General features: G+C 43.4%; 1 protein-coding gene across 4 annotated transcripts in view; it reads right to left on the reverse strand.

Moving 5' to 3' along the window:
* Positions 1-9,501, reverse strand: part of golim4a (golgi integral membrane protein 4a) — an 836,478-nt gene that overhangs the window by 737,072 nt on the left and 89,905 nt on the right. The gene's annotated exons all lie outside the window — the stretch shown is intronic.

Genomic DNA, 9,501 nt, shown 5'->3' on the forward strand with positions numbered 1-9,501 from the left:
CTGGGGGCCACGGAGGAATCTGCAGGGCTCACCTGACGGGGAACTTTACTGACAGATAGAAAAGGCGCACGTACCTCCGTGTTAGGGAGAATGGCGCAGCAAGCGTGTTTCAACACCCTACCGAGTTGTCTCCTCAATCACCAAAGGGTTACCTAATACCTTTGAGGAAACCGGCTCCACTCGCAGATTGTAAAACCTTGCAAATGTGTTGGGTGTCGCCCAGCCCGCAGCTCTACAGATGTCTGTTAGAGAGGCGCCGCGTGCACGCGCCCAAGAGGATGCAACGCTCCGAGTGGAGTGTGCACGAACTCCCGGGGGACACGGCTGACCTCGACTCGAATAAGCGAGTGAAATGGCATCCACAATCCAGTGGGATAATCTTTGTTTTGATACGGCACTTCCCTGCTGCCGACCGCCATAACAGACAAAGAGCTGCTCAGATGATCTAAAATTCTGAGTACGGTCCACATAAATGCGCAGAGCGCGAACTGGACAAAGTAAAGAAAGGGCTGGGTCTGCCTCCTCCGGGGGCAGCGCTTGCAGGTTCACTACCTGATCTCTAAAGGGGGTGGTAGGAACCTTGGGCACATAACCGGGGCGGGGTCTCAGGATGACGTGAGAGTAATCCGGCCCGAATTCCAGGCACGAGTCACTGACCGAAAATGCCTCCAGGTCCCCGACCCTCTTGATGGAGGCCAACGCAACCAGCAGAGCTGTCTTCAGGGACAGAAATCTTAGAGATACTGATTCGAGTGGCTCAAAGGGATCGGATCGCAGACTCGTGAGAACGAGGGCGAGATCCCAAGAGGGCATGAGAGGGGGGCGAGATGGATTAATTCGCCTAGCACCCCTAAGGAACTGGATGACCAGGTTATGCTTTCCCACGGTGCCACCAGCTACCGCGCTATGATAAGCGGAGATGGCGGCCACGTAAACCTTGAGAGTGGAGGGCGACAGCCTGCTGTCCAACTTCTCTTGAAGGAAAGAGAGCACAACACTAATCTGGCAATTTCGGGGGTCTTCTCTGCGAGAGACGCACCATTCAGTGAATAGACTCCACTTCAGGGCGTAGGCGCGCCTCGTGGAGGGGGCTCTAGCCTGAGTGATGGTATTAACCACCGCAGTCGGTAGGTTACCTAAGTCTTCCTCGCGTCTAGGGACCACACGTGGAGGTTCCAAAGATCGGGGCGAGGGTGCCAGATGGTGCCCTGTCCCTGAGAGAGTAGGTCCTCTCTCAAAGGGATCCGCCAGGGGAGGGCCGTCGCGAGGAGTGAGAGCTCTGATATCCAGGTCCGGTTGGGCCAAAGGGGCGCAACTAGCAGAACCTGTTCCTCGTCCTCCCTGACCTTGCACAGAAACTGCGCGAGCAGGCTCACTGGGGGAAACGCATACTTGCGCATGCCCCGAGGCCAGCTGTGGGCCAGTGCATCCGTGCCGAGAGAGCCCTCGGTCAGGGAAAAAAACAACTGGCAGTGAGCGTTCTCGGGGGAAGCAAACAGATCGATCTGGGCCTCCCCGAATCGCGCCCATATCAGCTGAACAGACTCGGGGTGGAGTCTCCATTCTCCAGGGCGTAACAGCTGTCGTGAGAGCGCATCGGCTGCACGATTGAGCGTGCCTGGGACGTGAATGGCGCGCAGCGATTTCAGCCGCGGGTGACTCCAGAGGAGCAGACGGCGGGCGAGCTGAGACATGCGGCGAGAGCGCATACCCCCCATGCGGTTGATATACGCCGCCGCCGCCGTACTGTCCGTCCTGACCAGCACGTGTTGCCGCTCCAGCACCGGTAAAAAGCGGTGGAGAGCGAGGAACACTGCCAACAGCTCTAGGCGATTGATATGCCAATGCAGCTGGGCACCCTTCCAGAGGCCCGCAGCCGCATGCCCGCGACACACGGCCCCCCAACCCGTGTTGGAAGCGTCTGTTGAAACAACAACATGGCTGGACGCCTGTCCTAGAGGCACACCGGCCTGTAGGAACGAGGGGTCGTTCCAAGGGCTGAGGGCGCGGCGACACAGCGCAGTAACCGAGACCCGGTGTGTGCCCGCGTGCCATGCGCGTCTGGGGACCCGATCGTGAAGCCAGTGCTGAAGTGGTCTCATATGGAGCAACCCGAGCGGCGTGACGGCGGCTGCGGATGCCATATGCCCCAGGAGCCTCTGAAAGAACTTCAGTGGGACCACTAGTTTGCTGTCAAGCTCCCTCAGACAGTTCAGCAACAGGCGAGCGCGTTCCTCGGAGAGGTGCGCTACCATGGTGATCGAGTCCAGCTCCATCCCGAGAAAAGAAATCCTCTGCACGGGGGCGAGTTTGCTCTTTTCTCGGTTGACCTGAAGCCCCAGTAGGCGGAGATGCCGAAGCACCTTGTCCCTGTGCATAATCAATTGCTCCCGCGAGTGGGCTAAAATCAGCCAGTCGTCGAGATAATTGAGTATGCGAATGCCCGCGAGCCGAAGGGGCGCTAGGGCACCCTCCGCGAGTTTGGTGAAGACCCGCGGAGACAGAGAGAGCCCGAAGGGGAGGACCTTGTACTGCCACGCTCGACCCTCGAACGCAAACCGCAGAAATTGGCGGTGGCGTGGAAGAATGGAGACATGGAAATACGCGTCCTTCAGGTCTATGGCTGCAAACCAATCCCGAGGACGAACGCATTGGAGATTCTCACAGATATCAGTCAAGTTTGGTAAAGGAAAAATCATGGTTTGGGGTTACATTCAGTATGGGGGCGTGCGAGAGATCTGCAGAGTGGATGACAACATCAACAGCTTGAGGTATCAGCAGGATAGCGCTCCTTCTCATACTTCAGCCTCCACATTAAAGTTTCTAAAAGCAAAGAAGACCAAGCTGCTGCAGAATTGACCAGCCCAGTCACCAGACATTAACATTATTGAGCATGTCTGGGGTAAGATGAAGAAGGAGGCATTGAAGATGAATCCATAGAATCTTAATGAACTCTGGGACTCCTGCAAGAAGGCTTTCTTTCTTCAAGATGACTTTATTAATACAGTAAGTGATTTGAGTCATTGCAGAGATATTATTTATTTCAGCTAAAATAAAAGCAGTTTTTAAAAAACATTTTAAGGTCAAAATTATTAAGCTATAACTTTAAGCTATTTTTTTATGATAGTCTACAGAACAAACTATTATGTTTAGAAATGTGTTGACATAATCTTCTCTCCGTTAAACAAAAAACACAAAACAAAATCACAACACCTAATGCAGCAAAAAAGGTATGAAAAAACACCCTCCCTCCCCCAATACACATCAAAGATGACCTATTATGATTATGTTACTTAGAGCTTTCTTACATGCAAAACCAGTAACGTGTTTCAGCAGCCGAGTCACGAAAGATGAATTCATTTGATCTGGCATGAGGAAATAATAAATAAACCACAGCTGTCATTCACCTGTCATTTTGTTATCAATAAAGAAATACATGATAAGCTTGTGATTCATCCCGCTCAATTTCAACCTGGATACATTTATTAGTTACTTTTGAGTTTACCCAAATATAAAGATGTTTTGTTGATTATGGTAAAATAATATCTGTGCTTGAATAATTCTCTGTAAAAATGCTGGGTTCAATTCAGTTCATTTTTATTTCTCTAGCGCTTTTACAATGCAGATTGTGTCAAAGCAGCTTCACATAGAAGATTATAGTAAACTGAAACCGTGTCAGTCCAGTTTTAGAGTTGAAGTTCGGTTTAGTTCTGTTCTGTGTGGATTCATTTTCACTGCTGATAGTCCAAACACTAAAGAGCAAAGCCATCAATTTTCTTTGGGTTTCAGACAATCGATTTAAGTTAGGACAATGTAAAAGAATTAAGTTAAAGTATTAGCTATACAAATTTAAGTGGATTGAACAATTAAGTTGTGCCTAAAAAACTCAAGAATTGTGTCGCTTCATCTCATTTTAATTAAGTAGTCTGATCAAACATCATTTTTGAGTGCTGTATTATGTGTATGATTATTCTGTTCTAAATAAATCAAATCAAATCAAAGTTTAAATAACCCATAACGAGCTCCATTTTAATCAAGTGTTGAAAGAAAAGCAAAACTGAGTTTCATCAGAAACAGTAAAGTGAAAGCAATCTGTCAGGGAAGCCTTAAGTACTAAATTAACCCTGTCGTTAGTAAAAAACAAGCAAACCGCACGCACACACACACCTATCATCTGCATGGAAACTTTTTACTGCTCAATCTTAATTAAAGTTTCCTAATATGAGTAAAAGTGACGTCTTTAAGCATATTTCACATTAACAGTGAGTGAAAAGTAATATTTTATGACTATAAAGTTTGGAATATTACTGGAGTCATGATGAAAACTCTCTAAATTATCTCTAAATAATAAATTCAGTCATTCATTCATTTTTCTTCGGCGTAGTCCTTTTATTGTTCAATGGAATGAACCACCAACTTATTCAGCATATGTTTTATGCAGTGGAAGCCCTTCCAGCTACAACCCAGTACTGGGAAACATCCATGCACTACAGGCTATCTTAGCTTAGGTCATGGGATTTCTGGAATATGTTATTTTAAAAGGTCTATAACACACATCGCAGTCAGCGCATTTTATTTTTGACCTGAAGTCATGGAATATCTGGGATTTTTGTTTGTTATTTAAAATGTTCACATTTTTAATATTTAAAAAGGGCGGCGCAGTGGCACAGTGGGTAGGGATGTCACCTCACAGCAGGAAGGTCGCTATTTCGAGCCTCTGCTCAGTTGGCATTTCTGTGTGGAGTTTGCATTTTCTCCCTGTGTAATCAATATTATTAACCTTCTTAAGCAATAATTGTTTTAAAATGTCTACAGAACAAACCACTGTTATACAATGACTTGCCTAATTAGTTAAGCCTTTAAATATCACTTTAAACTGAACACTAGTATCTCGAAAGATATCTAGTAAAATAATATGTGCTGTCATCATGGCAAAGATACAAGAAATCTGTGAAGTGATCTCAACTTAATCTATGATCTTTACTATGTTTAATGAGCAATATAAGTCTTAAAATGGATAAAAGACAGTTGTATTCTCACTTAAATCTAATTTAAGAAGTGCTTTACCCTTATGACCCTGCTGCACATGTAATCTGATGATTCCTGAGCAATGGTCCTGAGCAAATGAATAAGAATTTTCTGAATAGGAAAGCTCTTGTCTTTTGTTTTGTCCGCTTTTAGCAACAAGACGTCAAGAGGAGAAGATGCTCAACAAACAGTTCTGTTTGGTTGGACTGGTCTTCTCCAGTCACACCTTAGCTTGTGCCATGTAGGTATGTTCTTTCAATTACTTAAAGATTCTTGGACTCAAACTGGTTCACTCTATTCAACCAACCAGCAAAGTCATCTGGATCCTGAACGAACTGCATCAGAACTTGTTTTCAAACGATTGAGACATGCAAGTATCAAACTTACTCTCTTCAACAGATGCATTAATGGGATTGTTCTTCAAAAAAATTAAAATCTGTCATCATTTACTCAGCCTTCATTTGTTTCAAACCTTTTCTGAAGGTTTTTCGAGTTTCTTTGAACATTTATTACTGTGTGATATTTTAAGGAAAGCTGAAAATCTGTAACCACTGACATCCATAGTAGAAAACAAGTTCCCAGCTTTCTCTTTTCTTTGTGTTCAACAGAAAAAAAAACAAACAAACTCAAAACAAACAGGTTTGGAACAGGAGAAGGGTGAGTAAACGATGACGAAATGTTTATTTTTGGGTGAACTATCCCTTTAGTATCATCTAAATATTTTAACAAAGATGTTTGAGTCATGAAGCTGATATTTCCTTCAGGCTGTATAGATCAACTGTAGATAACTGCTTTTAATTTATACTGGCTCTTCCTATATTCACTGTGTGTGCGTGTGCATGTTAGATTGAGTGTTTAATGTGCTTAATAAAGAATTACTTGATTCACACTTACAGTGGTTCATTGTTTGCTCATAATTGAAGTCTCAAATCACGCCAACTTTTGGCTACTTTATCTGAGAATATTGCATTATTACAAGGTTATTTCTCATTACCTGGTAATTAACGTTCTTCAAACGAATAAACAGAGATGCCAAGTAAAAGCTGATCTAAATATTATTATGATAAATTATTCATATTTAATTAATTAAATATTAATAATTATTAAAGCTAATTTGCTACAATATAATCTCAGAAATAAAGATAGAAAAGCTGTCACTGGGGTGGCACAGTGGCTCAGTGGTTAGCACTGTCACTTAAAGCAAGAAGGTTGCTGGTTCGAGTCCTGGCTGGCTCAGTTGGCATTTCTGTGTGGAGTTTGCATGTTCTCCCCGTATTGGTTTGGGTTTCCTTCGGGTGCTCCAGTTTCCCCAGCAGTCTAAACACATGCGCTATGGGTGACTTGAATAAACTAAAATTGGCTGTAGTGTATGAGTGTGTATGGGTGTTGCCCAGCACTGGGTTGCGGCTGGAAGGGCATCCACTGCATAAAATATATGCTGGATAAGTTGGTGGTTCATTCCGCTGTGGTGATCCGTGATGCATAAAGAGACTACGCTGAAGGAAAATGAAAGAATGAATGAAGCTGTCTCTGGGGTAATACCTTTTCAAAGGTGCATTTTTGTACACAGCTGTACATCAGTACCTTGAGAGCAGTGTTTCCCAACCCTGTTCCTAAAGGCACAACAACAGTGCATGTTTTCAACCTCTTCCTATTCAAACACACCTAAATCAACTCATCAGAACATTAGAAGAGACTCCAAAACCTGAAATGAATGGGGCAGATAAGAGAGACATCCAAAATGTGTACTGTTGGTGTGCCTCCAGGAACAGGGTTGGGAAACACTGCTTTAGGATACACTTTTGTACCTTTAATGTGGTACAGATTTGTACTTTTTAGGTATTAATACCTTTAAGGACCTATTCATTCATTCATTTTCTTGTCGGCTTAGTCCCTTTATTAATCCGGGGTTGCCACAGTGGAATGAACCACCAACTTATTCAGCACATTTTTTACGCAGTAACATTTTTTACCAATCTTTGGGAAACATCCATACACTCATTCATACACACACTCATACACTACGGACAATTTAGCCTACCCAATTCACCTGTACCGCATGTCTTTGGACTGTGGGGGAAACAGGAGCACCCGGAGGAAACCCACGCGAATGCAGGGAGAACATGCAAACTCCACACAGAAATGCCAACTGAGCCGAGCCGAGGTTCAAACCAGCAACCTTCTTGCTGTGAGGCGATAGCACTACCTACTGTGCCACTGCGTTGCCCCTTTAAGCACCTATTAGGAACAAAAAAAATTCCTTTTAAAAAAGTTACCACCAGATTTTGTACCTTTAATTCTGAGAATGTATTCACTTGAAAAGTCAAAATAACTTTCGGAAACGAATTGTTAAAACTAGTTGTTTGCTTAAAACAACTATAAAAAATAAATTGAAATAAAAGGTAAAAAAGCCTCACAGCCAGAAGGTTGCTGGTTCGAGCCCCGTCTCAGTCAGTTGGCATTTCTGTGTGGAGTTTGCATGTTCTCCCCGTATTGGTTTGGGTTTCCTTCTAAATTTAATGGTAAACTACAGAGGGAGTTGGATGGCAATGTACTGAGGAGCCACATGCAGCTTTATTTGGAGTAGTCAGACAGGCAAAAGTCAAAACAAAATAGGGATGGTTGATGTAAAACTGACGTTTTGACAGTGTCGAGATCTCAAAGCGCAAGTGTTTCGAAACACTGTACTGAAGCATGATCTGAAACACCAAGGTCACGTGACTAAAGTGATTCGAAAGACGAAGGTCACAGGACTTAAGTGATTCGAAACAACTAGGTCATGTGACTAAAGCAATTTAAAGCATTGATCATTTCAGAAGCGTTTCAAGACCTGGCGTATTTGCATTTGACTGACAGGGTCGGTAAAAACTTCTCTCTTAGCCTAGTAGACCATTCGTGTGCAGAGAGTAACTGTGCTGCAGAGTAACTGTCCAGAGTTCGAATTGTGCAAATAATCTGAAATTATAACTTGATGTATTTTAATAATGTCAATTTTTATAACCAAAACAAGACATATTAATTCACAACATGTTTATTCGAATGTCAGACCAATGTTAAAACAAAAGACGTTATAAGAACAGAGCATTTAAAACTAATATCTATAGCTGCATCACCCTGGATTCAAACCCATTATCTCTGCATGCTAGTCTGGAACTCTCACTGCTCCACTAAATCACTTGAAACCTCAACTCTGCAATGTGGGCTCTAATTCTTTAATTTGCTTAACTGTTTCTTTACTGAAGATGTTCCAGAGCAATACATAAAATTGAACATTAGGTATCCCTGTAGAGACTGGTTTCTAAACATTTTGACGCTTCGACACATTTACCTTGACTGTTTCAGTGTTTCAAGAAACCTCGCTTTGTCCAACACTAGAGCAAAAAAAAAAAGCACAAAGGTAATGCAAGAGCATAGTCAATAAAAGGCAAAAGGTCCAGCTAGGCGGCAAGGAATCAGGAACGGGTAAACAAGGCAAGGATCAAAACACAGAACGACTAGACAGCATTAACTCTTCGTAATGCTACAGGATAACCACACAAGACTCAGCCCAGAGTGTGTGTGTGTGTGTGTGTGTGTGTGTGAAAGATCAATATAAAGCTTAGGTAATCAGTCCATGATGAGTTACTAGTTGTGTGTGTTTGTAATCAGCAGGTGAACTGCAACTGGTGTGTAAGTACAGGTATTATGGGATTTAGTTCATTTGGTGGCAGATTTGTAGCTTTCCGGTGATCTGCATGCATGGGCTAGATTGTTGGTGATTGTGACAATTTTATTATTTCATGGTATTATGCACCAGACTTTTGAAGTACTAACACTACACATTATACCTTTGTTAGGACAAAAAAAGACCAAAAGAGAAACATACTAATTTACACTTACCATCCACTTTATTAGGTACACCCTTCTAGTACCGGGCTGGATCCCTTTTTGCTTTCAGAACTGCTTTAATCCTTTGAGGCATAGATTTGACAAGGTACTGGAAATATTCCTCAGATTTTGGTCCACATTGACATGATAGCATCATGCAGTTGCTGCATTTGTCAGCTGCACATCCATGATGCAAATCTCTCGTTCCACCACATCACAAATATGCTCCATTGAGTACTGGTGACTGTGGAGGCCATCTGAGTGCAGTGAACTCATTGAAATCAGTCTGAGATGATTCAAGCTTTATTACATGGCACATTATGCTGCTGGAAGTAGCCATCAGAAGATGGGTACACTGTGGTCATAAAGGGATGGACATGGTCAGCAACAATACTCAGGTAGGCTGTGGCGTTGACACAATGCTCAATTGGTACTAATGGGCCCAAAGTGTGCCAAGAAAATATCCCCCACACCATTACACCACCAGCAGCAGCCTGAACAGTTGATACAAAGCATGATGGATCCATGCTTTCCTGTTGTTGATGTCAAATTCTGACCCTACCATCAGAATGTGTCTGTAGAAATCGAGACTTATCAGACCAGGCA

The sequence above is a fragment of the Danio rerio genome, chromosome 18, assembly GCF_052040795.2.
Source record: "Danio rerio strain M-AB ecotype USA chromosome 18, GRCz13ab, whole genome shotgun sequence".
Classification (NCBI taxonomy): Eukaryota; Metazoa; Chordata; class Actinopteri; order Cypriniformes; family Danionidae; genus Danio; species Danio rerio.